Here is a 22,785-nt window from a genome sequence, read left to right as displayed (position 1 = left end):
ATAGATAAATGATAGTCTATTTTATATATATATACACAAAGATATATAAATATAGATTGTAAATATAAAAATATTTAAATAGAGTTAAAGTAAATTGGGCGGTTTTATTAGGGTATAGGCTGGGGTTTTTAAATGATAGCAATAAAATATAAATTGAGATATACAAATATATATAGAAATACAAATATCTATACATATTTAATTTAAAGAAATATAAGTAAGAAAATATGTATAATACAGAAAATATATTTCTATGATTATATTAGAAGGTATTCCCTCTAATATAGATAAAATCTATGCATAAAATAAATAAAAATATCCATATAAATATCATTATAATTTTGAAAAATAAATTTACTTCGTAAATTTTAAATCTGGTTCAAATAAAGGGGTGTCCTTGGTTTTTATTTGGTTAGAGGCAGGAGTTTTATTTTAAATAATATAAGCAATATAGAAATGTGGATCTTAAGATAGAAATATATAATAAATATATAAAGAGAAATTGCTAAACTATGAATATAAATTTAAATATAAATATATGTAAGTAATATGAGGAGTTGTGGCATGGAATATAAATAACATTAAATGGCAATATAAATTATAAATGGGAATATAAATATAAAAATATGTAAATATCGTTTAAAAGAAATGGAATGTTTTGGCTTTTATTTAAGTAGAGGCAGGGTTTTTATTTTGAATATTATAAGTGTTCCAGAAGTAAAAATCTTGACGCAGAAATATTTAATCCATATAAAAATATGAATAAAAAAATATAAAAAATATAAATACCTACTCGCATCGGATGTAATATAGAATATAAATTTATTTATAAATTGACATTGGTAAAGATAAATATATAAGTAAGCAATATACATTAATATACATTATAAATACAAATATGAATATAACAATTGAACATTAGGATAAAATCTATTTAAATATTTTTTAAAAGAAAGGGTTCGGTTTTTTTTTATTGTTGTGTTAGAGGCAGGGTTTTTATTTTAAATAGTATGAATGTAGATATTGTTATATATTTCTAAATATTGAGATATACAATCAAGATATAAATATATACATAAACACAAAATATAAATAAATACAAATAATAGGAAGTGATGTAATGAAGAATACAAATAACAGTATACATAAGTATACATTTTAAATGTAAATGTGAATATGAACCTGAAAAATAGAATTTTATAAAATATTTAAGTACAGTTTGGAAGAAAGGGGTTCTTTTTGGCTTTAATGTGGATGGAGGCAAAGGTTTTATTTTAAATAATCCAAGTGTTACCGAAGTAAAAATCGTAACAGAAATGTATACTTACTATGTGAAAATATTTATAAAAATATACAAATAAATTTAAGTTTTAGGGATATATGCAATATGGAATAGAAATGTATTTATAAAAAGAAATGTATAAATGGACAGTGTACATCAATATACGTTGTAAATAGAAATGTGAATATTAATATGAAAAAATATTTTTAAAAATATTTAAATATTTTTTTTAATAAATTTTTTTGTGTTGTGTTTTGTTTTGTTTTGTCTTTTATCCTATTAGATTAGAGGCAGACGGTTTTTTTCCCTCTTCCCGGTTGTTTTGGGGCATTTATTTCAGAGCAGTTTTCGGCGGGGGTCGCCCCTGTTCTTTTTTGCCGCCTTCGCTGCCGCAGCCCCGAGGCGCGCTGCGCCCCCGGCTGGGGCGGGCGGCAGTGCTGCCGCCTTGTGGGCAGAGCGCGGTACTGCAGCCGTGCAGCTAGAGGCGGCCAGCTTGGGAGTGGCGCGTGGGCGATGTCGCGGAGTTTTGTTTGACCTTCTCAGCATGGCGGCGAAAAGGGCGGGGAAGTGGAGGACCGTGTGGGTGTTTAACTGCACTGCCTGCACGGAATACCGACGTCATGGCGGCCCCGACGGATTTTTCTGTGGCGTTTCATGTGTACCCGAGACATGCTGTGGGCTCAGGGGCTCCGCGGGCGGGCGTATTTTGGCGGGTTTGTGAGAGGCATCTGGGTAAACGCCTCGCTGTGCCGGGGTCCTCTCACGTCCGCTTTCCCGCCCTGAGGGAGCCGAGCCGGGCCGAATAGTTCCGAAGAGCCGAAGAGTCGAGTGTGGCCGGAAAGAGCCGAGTTTCCCCGAAGAGCCGAGTGTGGCCGGAAAGAGCCGAGTTTCCCCGAAGAGCCGAGTGTGGCCGGAAAGAGCCGAGTTTCCCCGAAGAGCCGAGTGTGCCTGGAAAAAGCCGAGTTTACACCAAGAGCCGATCATAGCCGACTGGAACCGATAGCCGTGTGTAGCCGACTTGAGCCGCATTTACACAATGTGCCGAATATGACCAAGTTTAGCCAACCGTGCCAAGTTCGGCCGAAGAGCCGAACTTAAACGAGTTTAGACCAAGAGCCGAACCAAGCCGAATTCAGCCGAGTTTCATTAAACAGAACCGAACGACGCCGCAGCGCTGTGCCTGCAGTGCACTGGTGCAGACGGCAGGGAGCGCTGTATAGAGTAAGTATAAAATATCAACTATGTATAAGAAGAAATAAAAGCTCTATATCACGTGCAGCAGTAGAAAATTTCAGGCTCCCAGGGAATAAACAGTTTTCTTTAAATCATTTTTGTTTTGGAGTTTTTTTAATCCCAGGTAGCCTGAAAGTTACTATTGCTGCTTTTTTCTTCTAAAGCTAGAAAGGAAAACTAAGGTTAGAAATACAGGGAAAGAAAGAAAGAAGGGAGGAAGGAAAGGAGAAAGGAAGGGAGGAAGGAAAGGAAGGAAAGGAAGGGAGGGAAGGAAAGGAAGGAAGGGAAGGAAGGAAGGGAAGGAAGGGAAGGAAGGAAGGAAGAAAGAAAGAAAGAAAGAAAGAAAGAAAGAAAGAAAGAAAGAAAGAAAGAAAGAAAGAAGAAAGAAAGAAAGAAAGAAAGAAAGAAAGAAAGAAAGAAAGAAAGAAAGAAAGAAAGACAAAGAAAGAAAGAAAGAAAACAAACCAGGAGGGCAAGGAGAAACCTAGGGGGAAAAAAAAGAAAAGAAAAAAAACCCAACAAAAAACAAACCCACAGAAAAAAACCTCGAGATGGGCAGGAAAACCACCCCCCTTCCGCAAAAAAAACCCCAAGATGGGCAAGAAAAAGCCCAGAATATAACCTCAAGATGGGCAAGAAAAAAAAATCAGAACAAAAAACCAAGATGGCAAAGAAAAACCCAGAAGGAAAAGAAAAAAAAAAAAAAAACAAAACAGAAAAAAAAAACCCAAGGGGTGCAAGGAAAAACCAGAAAAAACACCAAAATGGGCAAGAAGAAACAAAGAAAAAACCCAAGAAATGCCAGAAAAAAATCAAGGAAAAAGGGAGTAAAGGCCCCAAGAAACAAGTCAAGAAAGAGAGGCAATAAAGGCCACAAAAACTCAAGACAAAAAAAACCAAAAACAAGGCATGCCAGAAAAAGGTACGAAAATGGTTCTGCCAGGTGCGATCAAGGTGAGCGGGTTCAGTTTCAGGTCCAGGAGATGAACAAGTGTCAGATTAGCTTGGGGCACTGCTGTGCAATGCAGCTGTGACAGGATTTATGTTTAAATATAGTTTAAATAAATTGGGGATTGTTTGGCTTTTATTGGGGTATGGGCTGGAGATTTCATAAAAAATATAAAACTAGAAATGCAAATATATCATATATATGTCGATATCAATAAATATTTAATACATAAAAATATAAGTAAAAGAAATATATTGTGTCAAAAGAAGGTATCTATTATTATATAAAAAGGTATTCTCTCCAATATATATAATATCTATAAATATAACAAATGGAAATTACAAATATAGATGTGAATAGAATTATGACAAACAAAATTATTTTTAAACTTTTAAATGTGTTTTAAAGAAAGGGGTGTCTTTGCTTTTTATTTCGTTAGAGGCAGGGGTTTTATTTTAAATAATATAAGTACTATAGAAATGTAAATCGACATACGGAAATATATAATAAATATATAGAGATATAAAGATATAATACCAAACTATGAAGAGAAATAGAAATAGAAATCTATGTAAAGTAACATGAAGAGAGGTATATATAATATAATTTTTATTATACAGTAATATAAATTCTAAATATACATGCGACTATAAATATGAAAAATATATGATGGGGGCTCGGAGCACCCCAGGTGTGAGTGTGAGGATGATGAGGGCTCGGAGCAGCCCAGGTGTGAGCTGTGACGATGATGAGGGCTCGGAGCAGCCCAGGTGTGAGCTGTGACGATGATGGGGACTCGGAGCAGCCCAGGTGTGAGTGTGAGGATGATGGGGGCTTGGAGCAGCCCAGGTGTGAGTGTGAGGATGATGAGGGGCCGGCTCCTGCCAGGGCGAGGCTGTTTTAGGTGGAGGCTTTGCCTCAGCTCCCTTTTGCACGGAGCTGCTGAGTGGAGGGGTTTATGGGCCGCTCCCGGCGCTGTCTCATGGAAGGACTGCGGGAGCTTCCCACAGGGTCGGGGGCACCACCTGGATCCGCGCTTGGGTACGTGGAGCATCGCTTAAAGGAGGCGCCGAGGGACGAATCTTTGTGCCGGGGAGCAGCAGCCGAACAGGTGAGCCCGTGTGGGTTTGGAGCGGGGACTTTTCTCCTTCCCCTTTGCAATTTCATCTTGCCAGTCCCTCCCCGGTTCCCCAGGAACAAAAGTGGAGCTTATGAGGACAAAAGGGATTAAGGAGAAGGAAGCAGCTCCTCTTCTCTTATTGTCTGTGTTTGAACTGAGGGGATCCCTCTTCACTTGTGGTTTTAAGGGTGTTGATTGCAGGAAAAGCTGCCTTTTCCAGGCTGTTAGGGGTATCCCGGGGGTGACAGGGAATCCCTGCGTTCTATTCTAAGGGGAATGGGAAAAGTATTCTTGTGGTATTATGGGTTTGATTTGAAGGCAGCCACCCCATTTTCAACACCCTCGGGTTTAAATGGAGGGGGCAGCCCTGGTGTCCCTCCTTTTCAAGGGTTTGAATGGAGGTCGAAATTGTCCTTTCCCATCAGTCGAAGGCTTTCATTTGGGGAGCGCCCCTTCTTTTCTGCTCTCCTACGGGTTTTTTTAAGAATTGTTTTTGCTTGTTCTTTGTTGTGCTTCTGTGCTTAGAAAACCTCCCTTTAAAATCAGTTCAGTTCATCAGTTGAACCTTTGTTTGCAGACCCTCACTGAGCAGAATTCATTGCAGACTCAGTGCACGCTGTGCCGGCCTCCCGGGAGTGTGAGGAGCTCATGTGTGCTACTTTTTGCTTTAGGACGCTCTGAGGTATTTATTCCTTTTGGGATACATGATGAGAATTCCCAAGAGAGGTAGTTATAAGGTATGACATCGGGAAAAAGCCTGTGTATTTGGAATGTTGTTGCTGTCAAAAGTTAATTTTTTCTTAGCCAGTAGTTAGCTTTTTGCTTTATTTTTGTGGTATCAGTATTTTGTTGTTTAAAAAATTGCTTCAAAATAAGTTCAGTGGCTGGCCATCAGTACCTTGTTCAGATTTGCCTATTTGCTTGTAGCTGAAATGTTCACATCTTGTTTATCATTCTATTTAAGAAACTGCTGCCCAGCCAACTAATAACTGAATATCTATCTGTCTGGGACACGGGGAGAGGATTTAGGTAATGTCTTTGTTTCCAGAAAGAAGTTCCAGTGTAGTTTCTAAATAGAGGAGAAGGGGGTGAAGACTCGGGGCTCTGATGCCGTTGGGGCGCCCCAAGGTCCCCAGGAGAAGGAGCCCCACTGGGGTGCAGGAGCAGGTGTGTTCTCATCTAATATTGAACAAATTTTAAATATAAATATGACAATTATAAGCATGAAAATATTTTTAAAATACTTAAATAAAGCGGGTTTTCTTTATTGGTCCATAGGCAGGGTTTTGATTGTAAGAATTATAAATACAAATAAAGGTAGAAATCTAAGTTTAGAAATATATAATAAATACATACAGATAAATATAAAAATTAAAAATATAAGAAAAAATTAATTGTAGCAGTAGATATTATACATAATTTAAATAATAATTTAAATCTATTTTAAAATTTTATATATATAATATATATCATTATTAATGTAATACATCCAAAGAAACGATAAATTAAAATATGAATGTATAATTATACAAAGTATAAATAAAAAATATTTCAATATCCTTTAAAAGAAGGGGTTTTTTTATTTATTTGGTTAGGGACGGGGTTTTTATTTGGAATAATGGAAGTATTATAGAAGTACAAAACTAAAGATAGAAATATACAGTCAATATAGAAAGATATTTGTAAAAACACGAGCGAACGACGCCGCCTTCGGCCGAATGGAACGAGCTCAGCCGAACCAAGGCGAGACCGGCCGAACCTGACGGCCTCGAGCGAACCGAGGCCAGGCTTGCGAGGCTGCCTGAACGGAGCCGAGCTCAGCCGAACCGAGCCCGCTGCTCTCGTGCGCGCTAATTAGCGCGAGTGCGGTCACAGCCTAATAAGCTCCTGTGCCACGCCGCGCTCCAGATCGTGTCCGTGGGATGGCCGGGCCGCCCGCGGGACGCGGCAGCAGGAGAGCCCCGAACCGGGCGAGTTTAACGTGAGGCGCCGCCGCTTGCCCGCCCTCAGGGAGCCGAGCGGAGTCGTGTCGAGCGCACTGAGCGGCTCCGAGTTCGGCCGAAGCGAGGCGAGGCGAGCCGCGCCGAACGTACAGAGCGGCTCCGAGTTCTGCCGAAGCGAGGCGAGCCGCGCCGCGCGCACTGAGCGGCTCCGAGTTCGGCCGAAGCGAGGCGAGGCGAGCCGCGCCGAGCGCACAGAGCGGCTCCGAGTTGGGCCGAAGCGAGCCGAGGCGCCCCGAGCGCAGAGAGCGGCTCCGAGTTCGGCCGAAGCGAGGCGAGCCGCGCCGAGCGCACTGATCGGCTCCGAGTTGGGCCGAAGCGAGCCGAGGCGCGCCGAGCGCAGAGAGCGGCTCCGAGTTCGGCCGAAGCGAGGCGAGCCGCGCCGAGCGCACTGATCGGCTCCGAGTTGGGCCGAAGCGAGCCGAGGCGCGCCGAGCGCAGAGAGCGGCTCCGAGTTGGGCCGAAGCGAGCCGAGGCGCGCCGAGCGCAGATAGCGGCTCCGAGTTCGGCCGAAGCGAGCCGAGGCGCGCCGAGCGCACTGATCGGCTCCGAGTTGGGCCGAAGCGAGCCGAGGCGCGCCGAGCGCAGAGAGCGGCTCCGAGTTCGGCCGAAGCGAGGCGAGCCGTGCCGAGCGCACAGAGCGGCTCCGAGTTGGGCCGAAGCGAGCCGAGCCGTGCCGAAGGGTAGAGTCCAGCCGAATGCAGATGACAGTGGCCGAGTTTAGCCGATTACAGCCGAATTTAGCCGAGCAGCTGTGAGCCTTGAGGTGAGCGTGCATCATTGCCGGCTTGGGATTGAGTGAAATGCACTAAGGAAACCAGCTCTGGGGAGGGAGGCAGGGAAATCCTCTCCTAACGTTTACCAATTCGTCCGTCAAACTCATCACGGCAGGACAGCGTGAAGACTGAAAGTGTAAGAAGATGTGGAGAGAAACAGAGAATCTGACAGGAGCATCGAATGCACAAGTGCACCAATTTTGCTTTTTGCTTGGATGTAAATTCAGAAGTTGTAAGGAATTTGGGAATGAGAAGGGACATTTTAGAAGAAGAAGAAGGAGAAGTTGTTACAGTCCTGGGAAAAGCTTTTGTTCTAGATAATAAAAGAAGTTAGTTTAAATAAAAAAAAAAAAAAAAAAAAAAAAAGGTTTCTTTTTTCTTCACTATTATATTCATTGGTGGTATATCGTGTGTTGTTTTATTTCTTGGTGTTATTAACTCTGTGTAAATTGTTTTTTGAGTGAAGCTAACTTTGGATGGGTTGTTTTGTATTTGAGGTAGGATCAATTTCAATAGGTTTCTTTCACAGACTTCTGATCGGTATTACTGGGATTTTGGTTTTGTTTACTGTATGCATAAACATAGAGATTTGGTAGGGCCAGTTGGGCTGCTGGAGTTTTGGGTGTGAATTTATTAGATGGCTTTTGTTAAACACAGAATAATTATATAAGGTAACAGCAAATTACCCAATTACCCAATTTATCCAGCTATGTAACCTTACCACAAAGTTTTATATCTTGCCAGTTTTCTGTTCTTCTGCTCCAAGTAGTTGTTGTAAAAAAGAAAGCACTGTTACTTTTCTGAAGAGTTTTCTTCTATAACAAGCCCTTTACTGCCCTTGAATGTGAGTCAGAGCTAAACAGCTGCAGCTGCTCTGAGGGCTTGGTGGGATTCGCCCCCTCCCTTTTCCTGGGTGCCATGGGAACGAGAGGCGGGGCACAATCAGGGGTATATTAACCCCAGCCGTGGCTGAGGGGCTTCATTCCCTCTCGGGGATGTGCTGGGGTAAGAGCTCTCCTCCCATTTCAGCGAAGAGGCTTTTTCAGCTCGTCTCAGCTTCTTTTCAGCAGGTGTTTCTGGGCATCTAAAGCACAGAGGCTTGGAAGATTCTGTGAAGAAACCAGCATAGAACACAGGGGATGTTTAGGTTTGTGATTCTGGGATTTGTGTTTAAGGGTGGTAAAGTGCCTTTGTAATTTTTGGTTTTGCTCTGTTTTTTTTTTGTTGTTGGATTTTTTTTTTGGTGGAAATTTTGGTTTCTTAGGTTTTCTTTTTGGGGTTTTTGGTTGGTTTTCGTTGCTTTCTTTGATTTTTTGGTGGTTTCTGTATTTTTTTTTTTTTGGGGGGGGGATTTAGGTGTTTTGGGTTTTTTTATTTTTGTTTTCTGGTTTAGTTTTTTTTTGTTGTTGTTGTTGTTATTGGTTTTTTTTTTGTTTTTTTTTTTTCCTTTAATGGAGGAGTGAGACTCCCTGAAATTCCAAGCTGTGTCAAGCACAACAGATTCTCAGCAGATTCATCATGTCTTCAGAGGGATCTGCCCAGTGTCAAGGATGATGTTTGAGACTCAGGCTTCTGATGAGCTGAGGATTGTGACTGGGAGAGGGAGGGTGATCAGGTATCCAGTTAGGAGTTCTTGGGAGGGGGTTTGCAGGCAGCAGGGTGAGAAAGGGTGTTTATTTGTTTATTTGAGGCCCCCCCCCCCACCAAGGCTGTTCAGAAGCCTAGCAGAGGCATTGCCATGTCTTACAGCACACAAGGTCATCCACTGCACTCACAGCAATGCCATTTAACTTTGCCTTTCTCTTACCCAGGTACCACCCCTAATGAAGGCCACAGCCTTGGAATCAGGATGAAGCTGGAGCCTGAGGGAGCCAGGCACGCTCAGGAAAGGGCAAGTAGCTGCCTTGCAGGGAATTGGCCCACATAACTCTGGACTCACACTTTGGTTTTGGTTTTCTTTATTGTAGCTGACTGAGAGGCTCATAGGCGCTAACGAGGCCCTCCGAGGCAGACTCATTTCAGGTGCAGCGTGGATTCCCATCACCCATCATCCAAAAGATAAGTTTGGGGCCACGGCCTGGAGATGGTGGAGTAGCAGGTTGGGAATCCCTGGGACAGATTTAAAAATGAGCAGAGGAGAAAGCAATCTTCTCCAAGGGCCTCTTAGGACAGGTAAAGGGAGAGGCTCTACTTTTGATGGCAGCTTTCAGGCGGGCAGTGCAGAACAGCTCTGGTCTGTCTGGTGTTGTCTCGTGTGCCCTGTTCCCTGGTGTGTCTTTGGGGTCCCTTTTCCCTTCTCCCCTCGAGGCCCTCACCACAAGCATGATGTGTTGTGTTTGGTATCCCCCTGTTTGTCACGTTCTGTTTCACGGGTGTGTGCACACGTTTGTGCCGGAGCTGTTCTGCCCTGCCCATGGCCTGCTGCAGTAGGACAAACCATAGGGAGTGGGAATTTGTAATGTGGGGTGTACTTGGGCTCTGGATGCTATTCCTAGATTGACATAAGGTGTTTGCAGCTTGTGAGTTATCCTGGTGGTGTTTGACATATGTTCTAACTTTCTTTCAGGTGCAGCTGCATTCCAGGCGTGGCAGAGGGTCAGGGTTAGGAGGTGCCGGGCCTTCTTAGGAAAGCGGTGAGTAGCAGAGTGGTGGGGTTTTGGCCGATGCGGTGCCAAGGTCAGGCACTGATGTTTGGTTCTCTTTAATCTAGCTGTCTGAGAGACACCAGCCTGGTGCCAGCAGGACCTTCCCAGGTGACGAGGGGGCCTTTCTATGCACCTGACAGGGACCAGCATCCCCAGATGTCTGAGAGATAAGTAGAGGGCTGTGACCCACAGAGGGGATGAAGGCATGGTGCTGGTTTGGGAATGACTGGGAGGGGTTTTTGAGTCCAATTTTGGGGGAGGGGGGGTAGTGTGTTCATGAAGTGGCCCCTTAGGCCCCATAAAAGCCAAGTCTCACTTTTGATCCCAGTGCTGCGGTATGCAGGGCAGAGCAGTCCCGGTGTGTCTCGTGTCCTTTGTCTGTTGTGCATTATGTGTTGTTTGTGTATTCCATGTCTTTTACCTTAGGGGGGCCTGTCAGAAACCTTGGCATCCTTGTTAGCATCTGTGATCTCTGCATTCCCTGGCCTGGCACCCGGGCCACAGAACTTTTGACTGGGGAGCTCAGACAGGCATCCGACTCTCTTCTCTCTTTGGAAGCATCCAGTCAGGTGTCTTGTCAGGTCTTGTTCTCAGCTGTAGGGACAGCTATGCCCCACCTGGATCCGTTATGGTGGATGAGGACTTGTAATATTACGAGGTTAGGTAGAGGGCTTTGACTGTAGGATTCCTAGGCATCCATCTTTGATTTATTCCAATAACTGCATTCAGTTAGCATCTTCTTCCTCCAGGGTTCTCTGAGCCTCATCAGCTGACCGTCAGTTTGAACTCAGTCATCTCCTTTTGCATTCTCTCAGTCCTTGCAGCCATTTTCCTTGCCAAGAGGTTTCTGTTCCTGTTGTGTCCCCGTTATCTGTCCTGTCCTGTCCTGTCTGTCCTGTGTCACGGGTGTCTGCACACATTTGTGCCGGGGCTGCTCTGCCCTGCCGCATAGCCTGGTGCAATAGGAGAAGTCTCGGAGACTTGGAATTTGTAATGTGGGGTGTAGTTGGACTCTAGATGGGATTTGTAGATGGACACATCATATCTGGAGCTCATCAGTTATCCTGCAACAGTGTGACTCTTGTCCTAACTTTTTTTTCAGATTGAGATGGATTAAATCTGTGCCAGAGGGCCCCGTCCCGGGTGAGGGGATTGCTCCGAGCAGGTGAGGCCCATTTGTCTCTGCAGCAGAAGTGTGTATGGTGACTGTGTTACAGCTCTGTTCTTTGTCTTTCTTTTTAGGAAATCAATCTGGATGCCAGCAGTCAAGGTGGGCAGCGGGGAGGAGTGGTTGTTATTGCTCAGCTCTCAAGCACAACAATTTTTCAGCAGATTCATCATGTCACAAGAGGGATCTGCCCAGTGTCAAGGATGATGTTTGAGATTGAGGCTTCAGGTGAGTTGAGGATTGTGACTGGGAGAGGGAGGGTGAGTAGGTATCCAGTTTAGGAGTTCTTGGGAGGGGGTTTGCAGGCAGCAGGGTGAGAAAGGGTGTTTATTTGTTTATTTGAGGGCCCCTCCCCCCAAGGCTGTTCAGAAGCCTAGCAGAGGCATTGCCATGTCTTACAGCACACAAGATCCTCCACTGCACTCACAGGAATGCCATTTAACTTTGCCTTTCTCTAACCCAGGTGCCACTCCTATGGAAGGCCACATCCTTGGAATCAGGATGAAGCTGGAGCCTGAGGGAGCCAGGCACGCTCAGGAAAGGGCAAGTAGCTGCCTTGGTGGGATTTGGCCTACGTAACTCTGGACTCACACTTTGGTTTTGGTTTTCTTTATTGTAGCTGACTGGGAGGCTCATAGACGCTCACGAGGCCCTCTGAGGCAGACTCATTTCAGGTGCAACGTGGATCCACATCGCCGATCATCCAAAAGATAACTTGGGGGCCATGGCCTGGAGATGAGAGAATAGTGGGTTGGTAGTTCTTGGGGCAGATTCAGAAATTAGCAAAGGGAAAAGCAATCTTCTCCAAGGGCGTCTTAGGACAGCTAAAGGGCGAGGCTCTACTTTTGATGGCAGCTTTCAGGCGGGCAGTGCAGAACAGCTCCGGTGTCTGTCTGGTGTTGTCTCGTGTGTCGTGTTCCCTGGTGTGTCTTTGGGGTCCCTTTTTCCCTCTTCCCTCGAGGCCCTCACCACAAACATGATGTGTCGTGTTTCATGTCCCCCTGTTTGTCACGTTCTGTGTCACGGGTGTGTGCACACATTTGTGCCGGAGCTGTTCTGCCCTGCCGCATGGCCTGCTGCAGTAGGACAAGGCTTGGGGAGTTGGAATTTGTAATGTGAGGTGTACTTGGGCTCTGGATGCTATTCCTAGGTTGGCGTAAGGTGTTTGCAGCTTGTGAGTTATCCTGGTGGTGTTTGACATATGTTCTAACTTTCTTTCAGGTGCATTCCATGTGTGGCAGAGGGTCAGGGTTAGGAGGTGCCGGGCCTTCTTAGGAGCGCGGTGAGTAGCAGAGTGGTGGGGTTGTGGCCGATGTGGTGCCAAGATCAGGCACTGATGTTTGGTTCTCTTTAATCTAGCTGTCTGAGGGACACCAGCCCGGTGCCAGCAGGACCTTCCCAGGTGACGAGGCGGCCTTTCTTTGCACCTGACACAGACTGGCATCCCCAGATGCCTGAGAGATAAGTGGAGGGCTGTGACCCACAGAGGGGATGAATGTGGGTTGCTGGTTTGGGAATTCCTGGGAGGGGTTTTTGAGTCCAATTTTGGGGGAGGGGGGTGTTCATGAAGTGGCCCCTTAGGCCCCATAAAAGCAAAGTCTCACTTTTGATCCCAGTGCTGAGGTGTGCAGGGCAGAGCAGTCCCGGTGTGTCTCGTGTCACTTGTCTGTTGTGCATTATGTGTTGTTTGTGTATGCCATGTCTTTATCTTAGGGGGGCCTGTCAGAAACCCTGGCATCATCGTTAGCATCTGTGACCTCTGAATTCTCTGGTCTGCAACCCAGGCCACAGAACTTTTTACTCAGAGCTCAGACAGGCATCAGACTCTCTTCTCTCTTTGGAAGCATCCAGTCAGGTGTCTTGTCAGGTCTTGTTCTGAGCTGTAGGGACAGCTATGCCCCACCTGGATCCGTTATGGTGGATTAGGACTTGTAATATTACGAGGTTAGGTAGAGGGTTTTGACTGTAGGATTCCTAGGCATCGATCTTTGCAGTTATTGGAATAAAGCATTCAGTTAGCATCTTCTTCCTCCAGGGTTCTCTGAGCCTCATCAGCTCACCATCGGTCTCAGCTCGGTCATCTCCTTTTGCATTCTCTCAGTCCTTGCAGCCATTTTCCTTGCCAAGAGATTTCTGTTCCTGTTGTGTCCCCGTTGTCTGTCCTGTCCTGTCCTGTCTGTCCTGTGTCACGGGTGTCTGCACACATTTGTGCCGGGGCTGCTCTGCCCTGCCGCATAGCCTGGTGCAATAGGAGAAGTCTCGGAGACTTGGAATTTGTCATGTGGGGTGTAGTTGGACTCTAGATGGGATTTGTAGATGGACATATCATATCTGGAGCTCATCAGTTATCCTGCAACAGTGTGACTCTTGTCCTAACTTTTTTTTCAGATTGAGATGGATTAAATCTGTGCCAGAGGGCCCCGTCCCGGGTGAGGGGATTGCTCCGAGCAGGTGAGGCCCATTTGTCTTTGCAGCAGAAGTGTGTATGGTGACTGTGTTACAGCTCTGTTCTTTGTCTTTCTTTTTAGGAAATCAATCTGGATGCCAGCAGTCAAGGTGGGCAGCGGGGAGGAGTGGTTGTTATTGCTCAGCTCTCAAGCACAACAATTTTTCAGCAGATTCATCATGTCACAAGAGGGATCTGCCCAGTGTCAAGGATGATGTTTGAGATTGAGGCTTCAGGTGAGTTGAGGATGGTGACTGGGAGAGGGAGGGTGAGTAGGTATCCAGTTTAGGAGTTCTTGGGAGGGGGTTTGCAGGCAGCAGGGTGAGAAAGGGTTTTTATTTGTTTATTTGAGGGCCCCCCCACAAGGCTGTTCAGCAGCCTAGCAGAGGCATTCCCATGTCTTGCAGCACACAAGGTCCTCCACTGCACTCACAGGAATGCCATTTAACTTTGCCTTTCTCTTACCCAGGTACCACCCCTAATGAAGGCCACAGCCTTGGAATCAGGATGAAGCTGGAGCCTGAGGGAGCCAGGCACGCTCAGGAAAGGGCAAGTAGCTGCCTGTGTGGGATTTGGCCCACATAACTCTGGACTCACACTTTGGTTTTGGTTTTCTTTATTGTAGCTGACCGAGAGGCTCACAGGCCATCACAGAGCCTTCCGAGGCAGACTCATTTCAGGTGCAGGGTGGATTCACATCACCAATCATCCAAAAGATAAGTCGGGGGCCATGGCCTGGAGATGGGAGTGTATCAGGTTGGGGGTTCTTGTGCCAGAATTAAAAATTGGCTGTGGGAAAAGCAATCTTCTCCAAGGGCCTCTTAGGACAGGTAAAGGGAGAGGCTCTACTTTGGATGGCAGCTTTCAGGCGGGCAGTGCAGAACAGCTCTGGTGTCTGTCTGGTGTTGTCTCGTGTGCTGTGTTACCTGGTGTGTCTTTGGGGTCCCTTTTGCCCTCTTCCCTCGAGGCCCTCACCACAAGCATGATGTGTCGTGTTTCATGTCCCCCTGTTTGTCACGTTCTGTGTCACGGGTGTCTGCGGGTATTTGTGCTGGAGCTGTTCTGCCCTGCCCATGGCCTGCTGCAGTAGGACAAGCCTTGGGGAGTTGAAATTTGTAATGTGGGCTGTACTTGGGCTCTAGATGCTATTCCTAGGTTGGCATAAGGTGTTTGCAGCTTGTGAGTTACCCTGGTGGTGTTTGACATATGTTGTAAGTTTCTTTCAGGTGCAGATGCATTCCATGTGTGGCAGAGGGTCAGGGTTAGGAGGTGCCGGGCCTTCTTAGGAGCGCGGTGAGTAGCAGAGTGGTGGGGTTGTGGCCGATGCGGTGCCAAGGTCAGGCCCTGATGTTTGGTTCTCTTTAATCTAGCTGTCTGAGAGACACCGGCCCGGTGCCAGCAGGACCTTCCCAGGTGACGAGGTGGCCTTTCTTTGCACCTGACAGGGACCAGCATCCCCAGATGTCTGAGAGATAAGTAGAGGGCTGTGACCCACAGAGGGGATGAAGGCATGGTGCTGGTTTGGGAATGACCGGGAGGCGTTTTTGAGTCCAATTTGGAGGTGGGGGGTGTTCATGAAGTGGCCCCTTAGGCCCCATAAAAGCAAAGTCTCACTTTTGATCACCGTGCTGAGGTGTGCAGGGCAGAGCAGTCCCGGGGTGTCTCGTGTCACTTGTCTGTTGTGCATTATGTGTTGTTTGTGTATCCCATGTCTTTTACCTTAGGGGGGCCTGTCAGAAACCTTGGCATCCTTGTTAGCATCTGTGATCACTGCATTCCTTGGCCTGGCACTCGGGCCACAGAACTTTTGACTGGGGAGCTCAGACAGGCATCAGACTCTCTTCTCTCTTTGGAAGCATCCAGTCAGGTGTCTTGTCAGGTCTTGTTCTGAGCTGTACGGACAGCTATGCCCCACCTGGATCCATTATGGTGGATTAGGACTTGTAAGAATGTGAGGGCAGGCAGAGGATTCCGACCATAGGATTCCTAGGCATCGATCTTTGCTGTTCTTGGAATAAATCCTTCAGTTAGCATCTTCTTCCTCCAGGGTTCTCTGAGCCTCATCAGCTGACCGTCAGTTTGAACACAGTCATCTCCTTTTGCGTTCTCTCAGTCCTTGCTGCCATTTTCCTTGCCAAGAGATTTCGGTTCCTGTTGTGTCCCTGTTGTCTGTCCTGTCCTGTCTGTCCTGTGTCACGCGTGTCAGCACACATTTTTGCCGGGGCTGCTCTGCCCTGCCACACAGCCTGGTGCAATAGGAGAAGTCCTGGGGACTTGGAATTTGTCATGTGGGGTGTAGTTGGACTCTAGATGGGATTTGTAGATGGACACATCATATCTGGAGCTCTTCAGTTATCCTGCAACAGTGTGACTCTTGTCCTAACTTTTTTTTCAGAATCAGATGGATTAAATCTTTGCCAGGGGGCCCCATCCTGGGTGAGGGGATTGCCCCGAGCAGGTGAGGCCCCATTTGTCTCTGCAGCAGAAGTGTGTATGGTGACTCTGTTACAGCTCTGTTCTTTGTCTTTCTTTTTAGGAAATCAATCTGGATTCCAGCAGCCAAGGTGGGCAGCGGAGAGAAGTGGTTGTTATTGCTCAGCTCTGAAGCACAACAATTTTTCAGCAGATTGATCGTGTCACAAGAGGGATCTGCCCAGTGTCAAGGATGATGTTTGAGATTGAGGCTTCAGGTGAGTTGAGGATTGTGACTGGGAGAGGGAGGGTGTTCAGGTATCCAGTTAGGAGTTCTTGGGAGGGGGTTTGCAGGCAGCAGGGTGAGAAAGGGTGTTGATTTGAGGGGCCCTCCCGCCACAAGGCTGTTCAGAAGCCTAGCAGAGGCATTGCCATGTCTTAGAGCACACAAGGTCATCCACTGCACTCACAGCAATGCCATTTAACTTTGCCTTTCTCTTACCCAGGTGCCACTCCTAAGGAAGGCCGCAGTCTTGGAATCAGGATGAAGCTGGAGCCTGAGGGAGCCAGGCACACTCAGGAAAGGGCAAGTAGCTGCCTTGGTGGGATTTGGCCCACATAACTCTGGACTCACACTTTGGTTTTGGTTTTCTTTATTGTAGCTGACTGAGAGGCTAACAGGCCATCAGAGAGCCTTCCGAGGCAGACTCATTTCAGGTGCAGCGTGGATTCCCATCGCCTATCATCCAAAAGATAAGTTTGGGGCCACGGCCTGGAGATGGGAGTGTATCAGGTTGGGAGTTCTTGTGCCAGAATTAAAAATTGGCTGTGGGAAAAGCATTCTTCTCCAAGGGCCTCTTAGGACAGGTAAAGGGCGAGGCTCTACTTTTGATGGCAGCTTTCAGGCGGGCAGTGCAGAACAGCTCTGGTCTGTCTGGTGTTGTCTCGTGTGCCCTGTTCCCTGGTGTGTCTTTGGGGTCCCTTTTCCCTTCTCCCCTCGAGGCCCTCACCACAAGCATGATGTGTTGTGTTTGGTATCCCCCTGTTTGTCACGTTCTGTTTCACGGGTGTGTGCACACGTTTGTGCCGGAGCTGTTCTGCCCTGCCCATGGCCTGCTGCAGTAGGACAAACCATAGGGAGTGGGAATTTGTAATGTGGGGTGTACTTGGGCTCTGGATGCTATTCCTAGGTTGGCATAAGGTGTTTGCAGCTTGTGAGTTACCCTGGTGGTGTTTGACATATGTTGTAACTTCCTTTCAGGTGCAGATGCATTCCACGTGTGGCAGAGGGTCAGGGTTAGGAGGTGCCGGGCCTTCTTAGGAGCGCGGTGAGTAGCAGAGTGGTGGGGTTTTGGCTGATGCGGTGCCAAGGTCAGGCCCTGATGTTTGGTTCTCTTTAATCTAGCTTTCTGAGAGACCCCAGCCCGGTGCCAGCAGGACCTTCCCAGGTGACGAGGTGGCCTTTCTTTGCACCTGACAGGGACCAGCATCCCCAGATGTCTGAGAGATAAGTAGAGGGCTGTGACCCACAGAGGGGATGAAGGCATGGTGCTGGTTTGGGAATGACTGGGAGGGGTTTTTGAGTCCAATTTGGAGGTGGGGGGTTTTCATGAAGTGGCCCCTTAGGCCCCATAAAAGCCAAGTCTCACTTTTGATCCCAGTGCTGAGGTGTGCAGGGCAGAGCAGTCCCGGTGTGTCTCGTGTCCTTTGTCTGTTGTGCATTATGTGTTGTTTGTGTATCCCATGTCTTTTACCTTAGGGGGGCCTTTCAGAAACCCTGGCATCATTGTTAGCATCTGTGATCTCTGCATTCCGTGCCCTGGCACCCGGGCCACAGAACTTTTGACTGGGGAGCTCAGACAGGCATCAGACTCTCTTCTGTCTTTGGAAGCATCCAGTCAGGTGTCTTGTCAGGTCTTGTTCTGAGCTGTACGGACAGCTATGCCCCGCCTGGATCCATTATGGTGGATTAGGACTTGTAAAAAATGTGAGGGCAGGCAGAGGATTCTGACCATAGGATTCCTAGGCATCGATCTTTGCTGTTCTTGGAATAAATCCTTCAGTTCGCATCTTCTTCCTCCAGGGTTCTCTGAGCCTCATCAGCTCACCATCGGTCTCAGCTCGGTCATCTCCTTTTGCATTCTCTCAGTCCTTGCAGCCATTTTCCTTGCCAAGAGATTTCTGTTCCTGTTGTGTCCCCGTTGCCTGTCCTGTGTTGTCTGTCCTGTGTCACGGGTGTCTGCACACATTTGTGCCGGGGCTGCTCTGCCCTGCCGCACAGCCTGGTGCGATAGGAGAAGTCCTGGGGACTTGGAATTTGTAATGTGGGGTGTAGTTGGACTCTAGGTGGGATTTGTAGATGGACACAGGATATCTGGAGCTCCTCAGTTATCCTGCAACAGTTTGATTCTTGTCCTAACTTTTTTTTCAGATTGAGATGGATTAAATCTGTGCCCGAGGGCCCCGTCCCGGGTGAGGGGATTGCCCCGAGCAGGTGAGGCCCCGTTTGTCTCTGCAGCAGAAGTGTGTATGGTGACTGTGTTACAGCTCTGTTCTTTGTCTTTCTTTTAGGAAGTCAATCTGGATGCCAGCAGTCAAGGTGGGCATGGGAGAGAAGTGGTTGTTATTGCTCAGCTCTCAAGCACAACCATTTTTCAGGAGATTCATCATGTCACAAGAGGGATTTGCCCAGTGTCAAGGATGATGTTTGAGATTGAGGGTTCAGGTGATTGAGGATTGTGACTGGGAGAGGGAGGATGATCAGGTATCCAGTTAGGAGTTCTTGGGAGGGGGTTTGCAGGCAGCAGGGTGAGAAAGGGTGTTTATTTGAGGCCCCCCCCCACACAAGGCTGTTCAGAAGCCTAGCAGAGGCATTGCCATGTCTTAGAGCACACAAGGTCCTCCACTGCACTCACAGGAATGCCATTTAACTTTGCCTTTCTCTTACCCAGGTGCCACCCCTAATGAAGGCCACAGCCTTGGAATCAGGATGAAGCTGGAGCCTGAGGGAGCCAGGCACGCTCAGGAAAGGGCAAGTAGCTGACTTGCAGGGATTTGGCCCACATAACTCTGGACTCACACAACTCTGGACTCACACTTTGGTTTTGGTTTTCTTTATTGTAGCTGACCGAGAGGCTCACAGGCCATCACAGAGCCTTCCGAGGCAGACTCATTTCAGGTGCAGCGTGGATTCCCATCACCCATCATCCAAAAGATAAGTCGGGGGCCATGGCCTGGAGATGGGAGTGTATCAGGTTGGGAGTTCTTGTGCCAGAATTAAAATTTGGCTGTGGGAAAAGCAATCTTCTCCAAGGGCCTCTTAGGACAGCTAAAGGGCGAGGCTCTACTTTTGATGGCAGCTTTCAGGCGGGCAGTGCAGAACAGCTCTGGTCTGTCTGGTGTTATCTCGTGTGCCGTGTTCCCTAGTGTGTCTTTGGGGTCTCTTTGTCCCTTCTCCCCTCGAGGCCCTCACCACAAGCATGATGTGTCGTGTTTCTTGTCCCCCTGTTTGTCACGTTCTGTGTCACGGGTGTGTGCACCCGTTTGTGCCGGAGCTGTTCTGCCCTGCCCATGGCCTGCTGCAGTAGGACAAACCATAGGGAGTGGGAATTTGTGATGTGGGCTGTACTTGGGCTCTAGATTCTATTCCTAGGTTGGCGTAAGGTGTTTGCAGCTTGTGAGTTACCCTGGTGGTGTTTGACATATGTTGTAACTTTCTTTCAGGTGCAGATGCATTCCGCGTGTGGCAGAGGGTCAGGGTTAGGAGGTGCCGGGCCTTCTTAGGAGCGCGGTGAGTAGCAGAGTGGTGGGGTTTTGGCCGATGCGGTGCCAAGGTCAGGCACTGATGTTTGGTTCTCTTTAATCTAGCTTTCTGAGAGACCCCAGCCCGGTGCCAGCAGGACCTTCCCAGGTGACGAGGTGGCCTTTCTTTGCACCTGACAGGGACCAGCATCCCCAGATGTCTGAGAGATAAGTAGAGGGCTGTGACCCACAGAAGGGATGAAGGCATGGTGCTGGTTTGGGAATTACTGGGAGGGGTTTTTGAGTCCAATTTGGAGGTGGGGGGTGTTCATGAAGTGGCCCCTTAGGCCCCATAAAAGCAAAGTCTCACTTTTGATCCCAGTGCTGAGGTGTGCAGGGCAGAGCAGTCCCGGTGTGTCTCGTGTCCTTTGTCTGTTGTGCATTATGTGTTGTTTGTGTATCCCATGTCTTTAACCTTAGGGGAGCCTGTCAGAAACCTTGGCATCCTTGTTAGCATCTGTGATCTCTGCATTCCTTGGCCTGGCACCCGGGCCACAGAACTTTTGACTCGGGAGCTCAGACAGGCATCAGACTCTCTTCTGTCTTTGGAAGCATCCAGTCAGGTGTCTTGTCAGGTCTTGTTCTGAGCTGTACGGACAGCTATGCCCCACCTGGATCCATTATGGTGGATTAGGACTTGTAATATTACGAGGTTAGGTAGAGGGTTTTGACTGTAGGATTCCTAGGCATCCATCTTTGATTTATTCCAATAACTGCATTCAGTTAGCATCTTCTTCCTCCAGGGTTCTCTGAGCCTCATCAGCTCACCATCGGTCTCAGCTCGGTCATCTCCCTTTGCGTTCTCTCAGTCCTTGCAGCCATTTTCCTTGCCAAGAGATTTCTGTTCCTGTTGTGTCCCCGTTGTCTGTCCTGTCTGTCCTGTGTCACGGGTGTCATCACACATTTGGGACGGGGCTGCTCTGCCCTGCCGCACAGCCTGGTGCGATAGGAGAAGTCCTGGGGACTTGGAATTTGTAATTTGGGGTGTAGTTGGACTCTAGATGGGATTTGTAGATGGACACATCATATCTGGAGCTCTTCAGTTATCCTGCAACAGTGTGACTCTTGTCCTACCTTTTTTTTCAGATTAAGATGGATTAAATCTGTGCCAGAGGGCCCCATCCCGGGTGAGGGGATTGCCCCGAGCAGGTGAGGCCCATTTGTCTCTGCAGCAGAAGTGTGTATGGTGACTGTTACAGCACTGTTCTTTGTCTTTCTTTTTAGGAAATCAATCTGGATGCCAGCAGTCAAGGTGGGCAGCGGGGAGGAGTGGTTGTTATTGATCAGCTCTCAAGCACAACAATTTTTCAGCAGATTCATCGTGTCGCAAGAGAGATCTGCCCAGTGTCAAGGATGATGTTTGAGATTGAGGCTTCAGGTGAGTTGAGGATTGTGACTGGGAGAGGGAGGGTGATCAGGTATCCAGTTAGGAGTTCTTGGGAGGGGGTTTGCAGGCAGCAGGGTGAGAAAGGGTGTTTGTTTGTTTGTTTATTTGAGGCCCCCCCCCACAAGGCTGTTCAGAAGCCTAGCAGAGGCATTGCCATGTCTTGCAGCACACAAGGTCCTCCACTGCACTCACAGGAATGCCATTTAACTTTGCCTTTCTCTTACCCAGGTGCCACTCCTAAGGAAGGCCACAGCCTTGGAATCAGGATGAAGCTGGAGCCTGAAGGAGCCAGGCACACTCAGGAAAGGGCAAGTAGCTGCCTGTGTGGGATTTGGCCCACATAACTCTGGACTCACACTTTGGTTTTGGTTTTCTTTATTGTAGCTGACCGAGAGGCTCACAGGCCATCACAGAGCCTTCCGAGGCAGACGCATTTCAGGTGCAGCGTGGATTCCCATCACCCATCATCCAAAAGATAAGTTTGGGGCCACGGCCTGGAGATGGGAGTGTATCAGGTTGGGAGTTCTTGTGCCAGATTTAAAAATTGGCAGTGGGAAAAGCAATCTTCTCCAAGGGCCTCTTAGGACAGGTAAAGGGAGAGGCTCTACTTTTGATGGCAGATGTCAGGCGGGCAGTGCAGAACAGCTCTGGTCTGTCTGGTGTTGTCTCGTGTGCTGTGTTACCTGGTGTGTCTTTGGGGTCCCTTTTGCCTTCTCCCCTCACCACAAGCATGATGTGTCGTGTTTCATGTCCCCCTGTTTGTCACGTTCTGTGTCACGGGTGTCTGCAGGTATTTGTGCCGGAGCTGTTCTGCCCTGCTGCATGGCGTGCTTCAGTAGGACAAACCCTGGGGAGTTGGAATTTGTAATGTGGGCTCTACTTGGGCTCTAGATGCTCTTCCTAGATTGACATAAGGTGTTTGCAGCTTGTGAGTTATCCTGGTGGTGTTTGACATATGTTCTAACTTTCTTTCAGGTGCAGCTGCATTCCAGGCGTGGCAGAGGGTCAGGGTTAGGAGGTGCCGGGCCTTCTTAGGAAAGCGGTGAGTAGCAGAGTGGTGGGGTTTTGGCCGATGCGGTGCCAAGGTCAGGCACTGATGTTTGGTTCTCTTTAATCTAGCTGTCTGAGAGACACCAGCCTGGTGCCAGCAGGACCTTCCCAGGTGACGAGGGGGCCTTTCTATGCACCTGACAGGGACCAGCATCCCCAGATGTCTGAGAGATAAGTAGAGGGCTGTGACCCACAGAGGGGATGAAGGCATGGTGCTGGTTTGGGAATGACTGGGAGGGGTTTTTGAGTCCAATTTTGGGGGAGGGGGGGTAGTGTGTTCATGAAGTGGCCCCTTAGGCCCCATAAAAGCCAAGTCTCACTTTTGATCCCAGTGCTGCGGTATGCAGGGCAGAGCAGTCCCGGTGTGTCTCGTGTCCTTTGTCTGTTGTGCATTATGTGTTGTTTGTGTATTCCATGTCTTTTACCTTAGGGGGGCCTGTCAGAAACCTTGGCATCCTTGTTAGCATCTGTGATCTCTGCATTCCCTGGCCTGGCACCCGGGCCACAGAACTTTTG

Source organism: Melospiza melodia, chromosome 24, assembly GCF_035770615.1.
Source record: "Melospiza melodia melodia isolate bMelMel2 chromosome 24, bMelMel2.pri, whole genome shotgun sequence".
Classification (NCBI taxonomy): domain Eukaryota; kingdom Metazoa; phylum Chordata; class Aves; order Passeriformes; family Passerellidae; genus Melospiza; species Melospiza melodia.
The sequence above is the reverse complement of the archived record's forward strand: the minus strand, read 5'-3'. Positions refer to the sequence as shown.